This window comes from Neolamprologus multifasciatus, chromosome 16 (genome assembly GCF_963576455.1).
Source record: "Neolamprologus multifasciatus chromosome 16, fNeoMul1.2, whole genome shotgun sequence".
In the NCBI taxonomy this organism is placed as follows: domain Eukaryota; kingdom Metazoa; phylum Chordata; class Actinopteri; order Cichliformes; family Cichlidae; genus Neolamprologus; species Neolamprologus multifasciatus.
In genome coordinates, this window is record NC_140454.1 from 31,138,319 (window position 1) to 31,152,940 (window position 14,622).

A 14,622-nucleotide genomic window follows, 5' to 3' on the forward strand; every position below is an offset into this window, starting at 1 on the left:
TAATAAATTGAAGGTTATTTCTGCATGACAAAAAAGTACAAATTTATATAACAAGAAAAAGAACTCAATCACATTTTTTCTGTGATTTACTCCATATTTACAACTAAGAATAGAAAAAATGTACACAGTAAATAATTGCAAGTTATTTTCACAAGTTTATTTTGATACACAAGCTCCGACTAAAACTTTACCACAGAACTCAAAGCACTGATGTGCACAACTTACTGACGAACTATAAGGAACTCGTAGAAAGCCTGTGCAGATTTTTTTTTCTGTGTTTTAACGTATAATTTTTACTAATGTTCACCACATATGCTGATCCACATATAGTCTATGAGCTGTAGAACTAGCTAACCTTCGTGCTTGCCACTTGAGTTAATTTAAAGTTCACTGAGCTGTATTTGAAAAATCGCAAATTTATAGTGTTTGGATAATATAGTTAGTGTAGATACTCTATGGCAGCGGTCCCCAACCTTTTTTGCGCCACGGACCGGCCTTTAAGGTGTCGCGGATAAATACAACAAAATAAAACCAGTACTGGTAAGATTTATTCATAACACACGTGAAAAGACCCAGGAAAACCGAGTTAACGATAAAAACTATAACAAAATAACGCTGAAAACGATAAAAACCCTGAAAACCATACATTTCACACCTGAGCCTCAACTCTCGCGGCCCGGTACCAAACGACTCACGGACCGGTACCGGTCCGAGGCCCGGGGGTTGGGGACCGCTGCTCTATGGGGTTGTATAGTAAGAAAACGTATGGCACTGAAACAAAATGCAGTTGTGGCTCTAGAGACTGCAATTTTCACAAGTTGTCAGTAAGACCACCGTTGGTTCTGAAGTGAATACTCCATGCAGCTACTGGAAAAATGTCTCATTTATTGATATTGATATAGAACATATTGATACATTGATTGTCTCTTGAGGAGGAATAATACTGATGATGATCCCCAACAGGCTGCAGTTGTAATTTATCTGAGGAGTACCTCTCAAATGTAGAAATACAAATGGGACAGGACTGGACATACTGCCAGAAAATGTGCTATGTACTTTCATGTCAACCTCAGGATGAATTAGAATAACTTTGTGTTTCAGATCCTCTGTTGTTAACCAAGTATCCAATGTGGCTGTGTATGTAGTTTTGTTCTTATTAAAAATTCAGCCCAGCTGCTATCTCATTATGCTTTTTTGACAACAACAATGAAACCAACAAAAGGGAATCCAAAAAGTGAGCTGGTTTTGTTCTTTGTGTCCTCAACCTTCAAAGGGACTCCTACATTTTGATAAATTCATGCAGAATGCGAGGACAAATGAAGCAGTGTTCAAAGACAGTGTCCTTCACATTTCAACCTGCAGAAGAATGCAAATTTACAAAATAAAATGGTAAAATGGTCCTTAAATCTGTTACTAAGCCATGATTCCATTACCCTAGGAGTGGAGGTACTTAATTGTTATTGCTTTGGTGTTTTGCATTCCCATTATGGCTGGTTTCTTTGCTGCTTATCTCTTAATTGTGTTTTTGATGATAATCAGATCGGAAATTTTCATTTGCTGCAACACCAAGATGGACCTCTATTGATTGCAGTTCCTTCAGCTGTCACCCAGCCAGCTCCTGTGAAACTTTAAATCTTCTAATGTTTAGTGCAGTCTGCTCAGAGTGATATGCATTTTAATGGAAGAACACAGCATACAACGATTCACAGGCGAAGCTTTCAGTGCACTTTTTAGCTTATGAGCTTAACTGTACTGTATATGCAAATGTGATCATCTCCAGGTTATTTGAATTGTAGCTCTACTGAAATCTCAACACCAACTGTGAAGAAGATAAAAAGTAAATAAGGGGGCACGTGACCTGACGGGTTCTTGTTAAAAATAAAACATGACTGTAATGGGGTTTTTTTAATCAAATGATCTCTCTCGAATTATGTTATGTTCATGAGGGTGAAACATTAATTTTTCAACTCCCAACATCTTGCCCAATGAATAATAACAAATAATCATGAGATTCAAAACACCATCAAGTTAATTGTTTAGTTATTAATTATGCAACATTAAGTTAAGTGGATTTCTTATTAATTTATGCTCAGAGACTCACATTATCAACAACTCTTCTGTTGCATGAGAGTGCATGTAATATGCTTTTTTATTCAAAGGAAACTTTCATATCGCTACATTTACCAAAATAATCTCGACATGAACACTACTTGTGATGCTTACAGTGAAATGCAAATCATGATGTGAGAGAAGCTTCCTGTGCTCTGCCAAAACAAGACAAGGCAACGTGATGCAAACAGCAAGCTGCAATTACAGATTGGCATAAAGAATCAGTATTTCTTCCTATTTTCTGTGCTGTATTACATTACTATCAACTCCTGATGAACTGGATGGATCACCGAGACCATCTCTTTAAGGATAACAAGTGGAATGTTATCTCCATGTGGAAGGAGACCTTCTCAGGATCAGGGAATCTCAGGGAGGAGAAACCATCTGCTATGAGTCTGTTTGAATAATACTGGATAGGATTATATAATAATATGAGATCTTATGATTTTTTATGCGAGGAAAGGATTTTAAATTAAATTGTGGATTTCACAGGAAGCCAATGAAGAAAAGCCAATATGGGAGAAATATGCTCTCACTCGCTACAATATATTGGATAAACTAAAAAAAGGCTTTTCAAGAAGCATTAAGAACAGCCCAATTTTCACTCGCATGTACTGTACCAGTCTACCTGCACATGTGATGTGACAATAAAAGTGATTTGATTTGATTTGATTATAAGAAATTACGGTCGTCCAGCCTAGAAGTACCAAATACATGAACTAGTTTTCTGAAACAGGATGTCTTTAATTTTACAGATGAAAAAAATAGAGTCATTCATTTTTGTTCAGTGCGCACATGGAAGGACATATCTTTATCAGAAACATCAAATGTTGCACAAGATGTGATCACATTGTGTAACATGTACAGATAACCCAGTATTATGCAGTGTCAGATATATACCTAAAGGGCAGCATGAAATAATCCAATTATCACAGAAGCACGATCAGAAGAAACACGCCTGAAATTGAAAAATTAAAAATTTAAATCCCATTGACTTATGAAAACACTTTATACACACATCTATAAATGATAATACAAGAAACATTTTTTTGTGTGAAATACTGAAAATTTTAGTAGCAGGCAGAACCTGACAAATCCAACTTAATTATATGTTTTCCTGCTGTGCTGTTGGCCAATATCCAGCCTGCACAACTTAAACTGCAATGGGTTATTAAATTAGTTCCAAGTTATATTTATAGCAGATTTAAGAGTAAACGTGTGAAATCACCTACAGATCTTTTGAAATTACTATTTTATTTCATGCATTCTACACTTCTGGTGATCGGTGGTTGGACTTGGACCTTATCTGTAGAGTAAGAAATTCAACGTTATTGTGAAAATATCAAATTTCTACACTTTTCACATTATATTGTATGTGCTGCTGTGGTAATATTTAGTGATTTGCATCTACTATTTGTATAAAATGTTTTTAAGACAATATTTATTAAGTTAATAGAATATTTCCCTCAGCTAAAGCTTAGCTGGATGTGCATGAGGTAAAGAAATCAAAGGAACAGAAAACAGATCATCTTCCCTCTGCCTCTTGGGGCCCTCAAGGCAGATGCTTCATTTACAAAAATAGATGATTCCTCACTCATCGTGCTACAGATTCTTTATTAAGAGAGATGGAGATGGAGGACGGAAGTGAAGGAGGACGGAAGTGAAGGAGGACGGAAGTGACGGGTAAGAGGACGGAAGTGACGGGTAAGGTAAGCGACCCATGTTGTAGGTGACGTCAGACGTCATTTGGCGGAAAAAATGACGTCTGACGTCACCTACAACAAAAAAAAAAGCGAATGGTAGTGTAGAGTTTAACAAAGTTTCCTTAAGCTTCAGTACTGCCAAATAAACTAACCAACTGTCATATAACTAACAACATCTGTCTTATCATCTCTAACACCCTGGAGGACAACGGGGAGAGTTTAGACGCTCTCCAAGAATACATCGACCGCTGCTTCCAAGATTTAGTAATGAAGAAGGCCCAGAGTGCATCTTCCCCGGCCAAAACCGAGACGCCGTCATCGAAGAGATGTCGCCCGGCAGACTCCCACGGCACAACATCGCCTGCCGGCAAAGACATCGCAGATATCCTGGAGTCAATCGACAAGCGATTGTCCAGTTTCGATGCGAGGCTGTCCCTGGTGGAGATTTTACACCGGGAATTTAAATCTCTGAGAGAATCCCTGGAATTCAGCCAGCAGCAGGTGGAAACGCTTGCCGCTGAAAATGCCACGCTACGGGAGTCGGTCAAATCTCTCGCCGATAACGTGACCCAGCTAAACACTGAAAATAAAAAAATAAAAGAGTCCGTTATCGATCTACAAGCCCGTAGCATGAGAGATAATCTTGTTTTTTCTGGTATTCCAGAATCTACCGGAGAGGACGCGGAGGCAACGGTGAAAAGCTTCATTAAAATCCACCTGAAGCTGCCGGAGGACACCGTAAAGAACATCGCCTTCGATAGAGTGCATCGCTTGGGGGGCGTGAGGTCGCGGACCGGGAGACCACGTCCTATTGTGGCCAAATTTGGTCAATTCAAACAGAAGGAACAGGTGAAGAGTCGCGGCAGGGAACTGAAAGGAACGGACTTCAGCGTGAACGACCAGTTCCCCAAAGAGATCCTGGAACGACGCAAGGTCCTGTTCCCAGTCCGACGTAGCTTCATGCAGAAAGGCTCCCGCCTTCATTCATTCACACTTTCTCCTTTAACATGGGTTTAACCTAGTAATATCAGTATGATGTCATAGCAGATATAACACCGTCACCCTCCGTCTTTACTTTAATTGGAATGTTTCCGTTTCTTTTCTTTTTTTTGTTGTCGCTCACAGTTTATGTGGTTTCTTTCTTTCTCTTGTCTCTCACTGCTGTGATCACCTACTTCCCCACTCACCTACAAATAACACCTTCTATTTCTCCATATATTCGCACCACGATCACGCAAACACATGCGCTCAACGGCAGCACATTTACAACAGCCTCACAGCAAGCACAGACTTACAGGACACATACGCAAGCCACGCTTGTTCATATTAGTGAATAGTCACACACATAGTCAGACTTATGGAGCCTATCACCACACTTTTTTCTCTTTCTATTTACAAACAAGTGATGTTTCCACATTTTCTCCACCCGTCTAAACGAAACACCCAGCTTACATCATTAGACATACACACACAATTATGGGCATGCTGAGGTTTGTCACATGGAATGTAAATGGGGCTGGCACCAGAGGAAAGAGGTTAAAGATATTTAACCAGCTTAAAAAACTACAGGCAGATGTTGTTTTATTACAAGAAACTCACAGACCTGTTACAGGTTTAAGCGAACTTAAAACACCTGAGTTTCCTAATGTGTTTGCAGCTTGTTATAATTCTAGACAAAGAGGAGTAGCAATTTTAATACATAAAAATGTTAATTTTACAGTACTCGATACAGTTATAGATCCAGAGGGTAGATTTCTAATTATTAAACTATCAATATTGAACAAAAAACTATGTATTGTAAGTATATATGGTCCAAATGTTGATGAACCCTCATTCTTCCACGGATTTTTTAGTGCACTCTCTGAACACCTTGATTGCACACTCATTCTTGGAGGCGACCTCAACCTTGGACTAAATGAAGAAATGGATAGGCTCAACACAACAGGAACTCAGCGCAATTGGCAATCCACAAATATAATCAAACAGTAAATGAGCGACTATGGCCTTTGCGATGCATGGCGCTCCCTTCACCCCAACAGTAAGGAATATACTTTCTTCTCACATGTTCATCACTCCTACTCTCGTCTGGATTATTTTTTGGTCAGCAGCTCACTGCTGAGTGACATTTCAGACACTGAGATTCACCCTATAGCTGTCAGCGATCATGCTCCTGTATCTTTAACACTAATACACAAGAATAATACTACGCCAAGTAAAAACTGGAGATTTAACACATCACTACTTAAAGATGAAGACTTTATTAAATATTTTAAAAAGGAATGGACTTCATATTTAGACTTTAATGACACTCCCGGAACATCTGCTTCTGTTCTATGGGAAGCAGGAAAAGCTGTGATGAGAGGTAAAATAATTTCTTTCTCATCACACAAAAAGAAAGAAGAAAACAAAAATATTCAGGAATTAGAAAAAACCATCAAATCCTTAGAAGAAGCCTACGCGTTCCACCAAGATCAAGAAATAATGAACAAAATATGCAAAACAAAACTAGAATTAAATGAAATTATTAATAGAAAAACACAATTCCTTGTACAAAGACTTCGCTTGCAGAATTTTGAACACAGTAACAAATCAGGTCGATTTCTAGCAAACCAGTTAAAAATAAATAAAGAAAAAACAACTATATGTGCTACTAAAGATTTATCGGGGAACACAATATATGACCGTGGAAGAATAAACAAGATTTTTAGGGATTTCTATGAAACTTTATATTCACCACAAATAAACCCGTCTAAAAATGAAATTGATTTGTTTCTTGACAACGTAACTCTTCCAAAATTACTAGACAGTCAAGCAATGGCACTGGATTCGCCACTGACGCCAGGTGAACTCCAGGAAGCCCTGATAAGTATGCCCAATAATAAGGCTCCAGGTCCAGACGGCTTTCCTGCAGAATTCTACAAAGAATTCTGGACAATTTTGGCACCAGTATTCCATGGAATGTTGCAGGAAATCAAGAAAAATGGCAGACTACCACCAAATATGATTTCTGCTAACATTAGTCTCCTGCTAAAACCAGGAAAAGACCCTTTATTTCCCTCAAGTTATCGTCCAATATCCCTTATAAATGTAGACCTTAAAATAATCTGCAAAGCTCTCTCAAAGAGATTAGAGAAAATAACCCCCCTCTTAATTCATCCTGACCAAACTGGTTTCATAAAAGGTCGGCACTCCTCAACAAACACTCGTAGATTACTTAATTTAATAGACTACTCATACAATAAAAACATTGAAACCATAATATTATCTCTAGATGCAGAAAAAGCATTTGACAGGGTTAACTGGAAATTGTTATTTGCAACTTTACACAAATTTGGTTTTGGAAACTCTTTCATAAATTGGATAAGAATATTATACAATTCCCCAACAGCTCGTATCAGAACAAATGACCAGACATCCTCCAGCTTTTGTCTCCTGAGGGGCACCAGACAGGGATGCCCACTCTCCCCTCCACTTTTTGCAATTTTTATCGAACCTCTAGCAGCAGCACTTAGACAGGCTACAACAATTAAGGGCATAAAATGTAATAACGTAGAACATAAAATCAGTCTCTATGCGGATGATGTGTTGCTTTTTCTGCAAAACTCACAAATCAACCTCTCTGAGGTAATTACTCTAATAAACTGGTTTTCAAGAGTTTCAGATTATTCAATTAACTGGCCAAAATCTACAGTTCTTCCCATTAACTGCTCCTTCCATAATTCATCTTCTGCCCCACTACAATCTGGAAATATTAAATATTTAGGTATTAATGTTTCTCCTAAGCTTTCAGACTTAATTAAATTAAACCACATCCCACTTCTAAAGAAAGTAGAAGGCGATCTGACTAGATGGAAATCTCTACCCATATCACTCATGGGAAGGGTCGCCACTATAAAAATGATGATCTTGCCAAAAATAAATTACTTATTTTTAATGATCCCTAACAAACCATCACAAGATTGGTTCAGATCTCTGGATTCACATATTTCTAAATTCCTTTGGAAAGATAAACCCCCGCGCATCAGCTTAAAAACGGTACAAAGAACCAAGGATAGAGGAGGATTAGATCTGCCTAATTTTCACCAATACTTCTTAGCCAACAGGCTTCAGTTCATCTCAGAATGGTTAAAATGTACCCTCTTAGATGAGCCCTGGCTAGATGTTGAACAGGCACTATGCAATGATCTAGAGATTTCAGACCTACCATTTATTAGCTCAAACATCAAAAGACATGAATGCTTTAAAAGCATCAACATCAGCTTTTCTCTGACAGCATGGTGGGAGTTTCTAAAAATAACGGAGTCTTCATTAATCCCATGCAAACGTACACCTATCTGGAATAACCCTGACATATTACAAAACAATAATATGATTAATTTCCCAGAATGGAGTTGTAAAGGAATTAAATACTTAGAACATATATTAGAGGGAACAGAATTTATTCCATTTGACAGACTAGTTACACAATATGGGATCAACAAGAAAAGATTTTTAGAATATCAACAAATTAAATCCATAGTAAAAAAGAAATTTAACCTCAGTCAAGTTGAATTACAAACACCACCAAGTGTGGTTCAATTTCTTACTCTTAAATCCCCCAAACTATTATCTAAAATATACAGAACACTTTCTAAAATAGATGAATCAATATCCCTTCCTATTGCAAAGTGGGAAGCAGATTTATCAGTCAGCTTAGACCAAAACGTCTGGTCTCAGATTTGCTTAAAAACCTTTAAATTGATTAAAAATCCCAATCTGCAATTAATACAATACAAAATACTGCATAGAGTGCACTATACAGGTCATCGAATGTTTAAGATGGGCTTTACATCCGCCAACAACTGCTCACACTGTCAAGGCAATACACCAGACAGTTACATCCACGCTCTTTGGTTCTGTCCACCAGTGCAGAAGTTTTGGCACGAGATATGTGAGGACTTATCAAAGTGTCTGAAATGTAAAATTCCAACCTCCCCTTTAGTATGCTTGTTGGGAAATTTGGATGATGTCACTACAGAAATTAATACAGTCCACATGGTTTTTATTGCCCTATGCATCGCCAAGAAAACGGTCCTCATGAACTGGAAAAATAAAAATAATCTTAATTCTAGCCAATATAGAAACTATCTAATAGATCACATTAGTCTCGATATAGCCTCTGCCACCACATTAGATCAATCCCTCTGGGCTCCTTTGATCGGCTCCATCACCTAGCGGGGGTAGGGGGTCGTGGTTTGGTCCCGCCTTGGCTATTGTGGTTGATGTGGAGGTTGGGATGGGCTTAGGGCACCTGGAGGACCCCTAGAGACGTTATCCCTGGAGGGCTTAACCCGGGGGTTGTGTTCATAACCTGGTTAGTGGCTCTGGTCGCTCTCAGAGGTTGTTCTCCTCGTGGCCGCGTGCAGCGGGGCTGGAGGATGGTCTGTGCTGGCGGACGTAGGTTACTGGCCTGGTGGCCTGGCTGCCCCTGAGTGGATCCGGGGCGGGCGTGGGGGTTTGGGGTTCGGGGGTGCTTCGCCTCCGTGCTGGGGCTCTGGCTGGGCCTTGGGGGCTTCGGTCCTCGTCGGTGTGTCGCCGAGGTTGTGGGCGGGTGGGTGCACGGGGGCTCAGCCCTGGCGCAGGGGGCCTCTTGTGCATCGGCCTAACCGGGGGGCTCTTGAACTGGCAGGGAGGTTGTTCCATCTTTGCAGGAGTCCACTCTGCAGGTGGGGGAGAGACATAGGAGAGGTGGAGAATAAACTTAACCTGGGTGTCTGTGTCTTGTGTAGTCTGGGAGATGATTGAATGTTGGGGTGGGTACAGTTTCCTCTGCGGTGGGGTGGGGTGGGCTGCCCCGGGTCCTGTGGGGCTTGGCGGTGCTGCTGCCGTAGGCCCCGGTCTGGATGGGCCTGGGCTCCCTTGCCTTGGTGGATACCAGAGGACGGGGGTGCATATTGGGGTCAGCGGGGGAGCTGGCCCTAGGGAGGGACACCCTCCCCTCCCTTCTTTTCCTCCCCATCCCCGGCTGCCTCCCTCTTCCCGCTCCACCACACCCACCCACACAGGTAGGGCTTTGGGGTGCGGGTGTGTCACCAGGGTGCAGGGGAGACATTCCCCCCCCCCCCCCCCCCCCCCCCCCCCCTGTCCTCTTCTGGCCACCTGTGCCTCAATTTTATCTCACAACTTAGACATCCACATTACTTACACTCTCATAACACACACACACATATATGTATATATATATATATATATATATATATATATATATATATATAGGGCCTTGAGGGTGGGCACGTTAACGGCGTCCAGTAGACGGTCTGTGTATTCAAACCTACCTCTGGCGCCGGTGCCCACCTCTCAATTTTAAATCCATGTAGACATTGAGGGTTCTCGGGAGGGGCCGTGCTAACACCTGCTGCTCTCTGGCAGCAGCACCATGCTCTCCCTTGTTTTAAATACACTTTAGAGCAACACGCAGCAACACTACACTTGAGCGGGAGGAGGGAGGTATGGGGTCTTAACACACCCCCGTTCTCTGCTAGCCATCGGGGCGGGGGGGCTGGGAAGAGATGCTGGCTGTCTGATTGGCCTCCCTGCTGCTGCGGAGCCTGGGGCGGTCTGCTTGCCTCCACCCCGGAGGGAAGGGTAACATCTCTTGGGTCTGGGTGCCGTTTCCATCTCTGGGGGTGAGGATACCTGGACCCGGGGTATAGAGTATGTTTGGGGAGTGTGATTGTGTGTACATGTCCATTTACATTTATTCCTACGTTGGGTGAGTGCTGAGTGTTTGTATATGTGTGCATGAGGGTGGGAATGCATGTCTGTGTCTGTGTGTGCCTGTTTGTCTGTGTCTATATGTCAGGTCGGGTCTTAGACTCCACCTCTCTGGGAACTCCCAGGCCCTCCAAAGTGTGGAGGCCTATCTCCCCTCACCACACTCCCTGCCGGTGACTGACGCCCTCAGGGGTCGGTGCATTGTTGGTTCTTGGTGTCCAGGGCTGGGCGCTCAGGTCATGTGCCAGCTCACTCCCGGTGGCTACTTGGCGGGGCCTGGCGCCTGCTGCTCGGTCAGGCCTCTTCCGGGGCACGGGGGGCCCTCGGGCCTCCGGCCTCTGTGCCTGCGGCTCGGTTCACTCTGGCACGCCGGTGCAGCCCCCTCTAGCTTCTGCCCGGTGGCTACTGGGTGACCCCTCGTCTGGGGATCCTCAGCCCTTCCCATGAAGGTGGCACGGATGCCCCTCCGGTGGTCCTCCTTGGGCTCTTGCACTCTGGGGCCTCTGGATGTCTGGGGCCTGGATCTCCTCCATGCCTGCTTCATGCCCTGGGGGACGGGGCTATTGCTCTCTACATCCTCTAGCAGACCATTACATGGGGAAACCATTTGAATACAAGCGCGCCGATCCACACAGGTGTGCACATGGGTGTTCACTGTTCGTAGACTTAAATCACACCTTTCTTGGCTGCTAATTCAAAGCACATTGTGCGCTGTCTGTCCTGCGTGCTGCACAACAACATTCAATATTTAGTATTTACTGCTGTTTACACTTAGCTAGATTAATGCGATGGTGTTGTGTATAGTATGTTGCTTTGTTTTGTTTTTTTTGCTTGTTTTCTATTCTTTTTCTCTCAACAGGTGATCCCGGAGATATTTTTTCTTCCCCCCTTTCTCACTGTCCCTCTCCCCTTCTGTTTTGCTTTTCCTTCCTCTTTCTTTCTCCCTTTCCTATCCCTCACTCATGTCTGTCCCGTCTGTAACAACTGAAAATAAAATAAATAATAAAAACAAAGGTCGATCAAATGGACCAATACGGCAATGCCATGATGATCCATTTGGCAAAATAAATCCATTGGGTATCCTTGTTGGTCTTCAGACAACAATTCTGATGGCTAAAGAACCAAATGGGACAGGCGAAAAAAAAAAAAAAAAAAAAGAGAGATGGAGATTCAGAAAACTTCAAAATTAGCTAAAAAAAGATTTGTGTGACTTGTCCATGTGAGCGAATCAATAATGTGGCATCCTTTTGTAAAATGCATTAGTTTGGTCTTCCGAAAGACAGAAAGAAAAGAAAATCCTCCAGTCTGAAATATGTATCATGAGGTCAACCGTTACACAACCTTAACCAGGTGTAAAATTTAGAAGGCAAAAAAAGCAATCTGCTTTTCTGAAGCTGATGCAAATCCCCCTGGCTAGACATGGAAAATCACTATACTCTGTGTGCAATCAAGCAGGTGGCTGTATAGCTCATGTTATACCTCTCTGGGACTCATGGTGGGACCAGTGCCCAGCTACACTGCATGAATTAGACAGGTGGACCACTGCCAAGTATATATATATATATGTATGTATGTGTGTGTGTGTGTGTGTGTGTGTGTGTGTGTGTGTATGAGATATGCAAAGCAGTATTTGTATCTGTATTTGTATTTATTGAGGGGGGGGGGGTGAGTATTTGTATTTGTATTCAAGTAAAATTCAAAATAGGTGTAAATATATATATATATATATTTTGCATGACACTTCTAATTAATGTTATACTGTAAATATTCTTTAATTATATCCATTATAATAATTATGGGTGTTTTTTCCACACATCCAGCAATGAAAAGAAAATACCATAACAGCCATTGCCTCATCCATGGTTAAAACCAACAACTAACAAAATACCATTGTGAACATTATGAACCCCACCACCACCCGTCCTTGTCGGGGACGCTGAACAGTCAAACTGACTTGCAGGGGCAGAACATGGCTGTGATGATGAATTAGTGCTGGTGGGGGGTTGGTGCTCGTAAGGGGGGGTTGGCAGACAGTACCAGGAATAAGATAATTTAAGTGCATGTGATTATGCATAACAGATGTTGACAGATGTTTGATATCTCTGCCTCTGATTTTGCACACATATCTGCTGCACTGAATGTAAAATGTTTCCACACAGAACTTGATCAAGTAGTTTTGGCTGGTGGAGGACCAAGAGATGGCTCAGCAGCAGCAACACTCTTTTCTATTTGGTTGCCCACATCCATGTGGGGAGTTTCAGCTAAGTTAATGAATGACTGGACAACAGGAAGCTCTGCTAAAGTTAACTAGCCTGTAGCCTATATCTTGCTGTCTGCAAAAGACAGAGTAACTTAAATGTACCATGTAACTCCTACAAGTGCATTCAATTCGACATAACTACACAAGCATTGTTTTAACCTTTTAAACCGAACGTTAGCGTTACTCTGTCAACAGCCTATTTGTAAATGACCGAGCTAACAGAGCTACGTAAACAGAGCGAACATGAGAGCACCTGACTGCAGACGTCAATAATGCAGCGTAATTGATTAATCTCCCGATCTTCGTGAAAGTTATAAACTGCCTCCGGACTCCGTTAAGGTACAAAACAATCTATTCAACAAAAATAGTGATACAGTTCAGTCTTTTATGGCTCAGCTGAGGCCTCTCTGTTGTTGTGTGGAGCAGCTGGTCTCAGTCACCTTTTACACCTCACTCACTCACTCATCCAGGCATGCACTGCAGTCTCATAAGGAAACTCAGCTTTTTGATATAAAGTTTTTCTTGTTCCCAAATACAAATATTAATAAGTACTTGTTCGAAAAAAGTATTCGGAAAAAACACATTATTTGTGCCTTTCCAAATACCGTATTCGGGTTCAGCTCCACCCTATGTGCACAGACAAAGTAAAGAATGGGACGTGACAACGCACATTAGATATGCAACCAGTGCTCTCACACACCTGCTGTGATGCTGGTCTGCTCACAACTTGGAATAATACAGCAGCCATCTGATACAAATTACAGTTGATGTTTTGCATTGTTGTATCTGGACCTCATCCCGAAGTAAACAGATTTGAACTGTCACATTCAGAGATGCATATCGTTTGAAAAGTACACCAAGGAGGTCTTCAATATTTCAAAAGATGTAGGCATGTCACATGTCAAGGCATGTCACATTTTTTAGTTAAATTCTTGCAGTCACTGTGTGATTCACTGTGTGATGCAGTCAATGTGATAAAGAATTTATGCTGAGAATTTTTTATAATCGAATTATTCAAAATACTCAATGAATAGTTGCAGCACTAGTATAAAGTACTGAAACTGCACCAGTGGATGTGATAAAGAATTTTTATTTTCTTTCTGACAAAACTGGAGACAAAGTGTCACATTGTGAGGATAATGTTTGAAAGTATAAACACTTCATATAGACAGTGCTCTCCTATACTAATAACACATTACCATAGGAGGATGATACCTTTTTGTCGTAGAGGTGAAGGATCCAGAAACTCCACAAAAGTGGCATAGACCCATACGTCCTTCAGAAAATAGTTTAACAATCCTACCAGAGCAGATCTTTTTGAATATAATGCATTCACAGCTTAAAACGTTTTTCATTAGAGAATAACACTCATTCAAAATCTATCTCTAAGTGAATGTTTCTGAGCGTACGTTTTAGAGACAGCTTTCTGCCTCTATGTGTAACTTTTCACTCACTCATACTGCCCTCTGCCTCACCTTTGGTTTCTTGTGCTTCTGTGTCAATAAAATATTTAAGTCGTGCTGCTCGAGTGTATGTGGAACTGTCTCTTTATGAGTTTGCAGTGGAAAGCAGATTACCTGGGTCATTGTAGTCTAATCTTTAATGTGCATTTATGTTGCACAAAAAATTAAAGCAGCCGGTGTGTTTTGATGGATGTAACATCATTACATTTTTACATAGTAAGGAAACCAAAAAATTAATCTGACAGTGGCCTGTGTCATCTTGTACTAAGAGTAGCTGCAGATGGTGAAAGTCTTGTTCACTGGAATTTGCCATTCTGAATCAGACATACATATA

General features: G+C 41.4%; 1 long non-coding RNA gene across 1 annotated transcript in view; it reads left to right on the plus strand.

Moving 5' to 3' along the window:
• The first annotated feature begins 442 nt into the window (after positions 1 to 442).
• LOC146501073 (uncharacterized) overlaps positions 443 to 14,622 on the plus strand; it is a 404,586-nt gene continuing 390,406 nt past the window's right edge. Inside the window, exon 1 of the long non-coding RNA XR_014869778.1 lies at positions 443 to 502. This is a non-coding gene — a long non-coding RNA (uncharacterized LOC146501073). The remainder of the gene's footprint in view (positions 503 to 14,622) is intronic.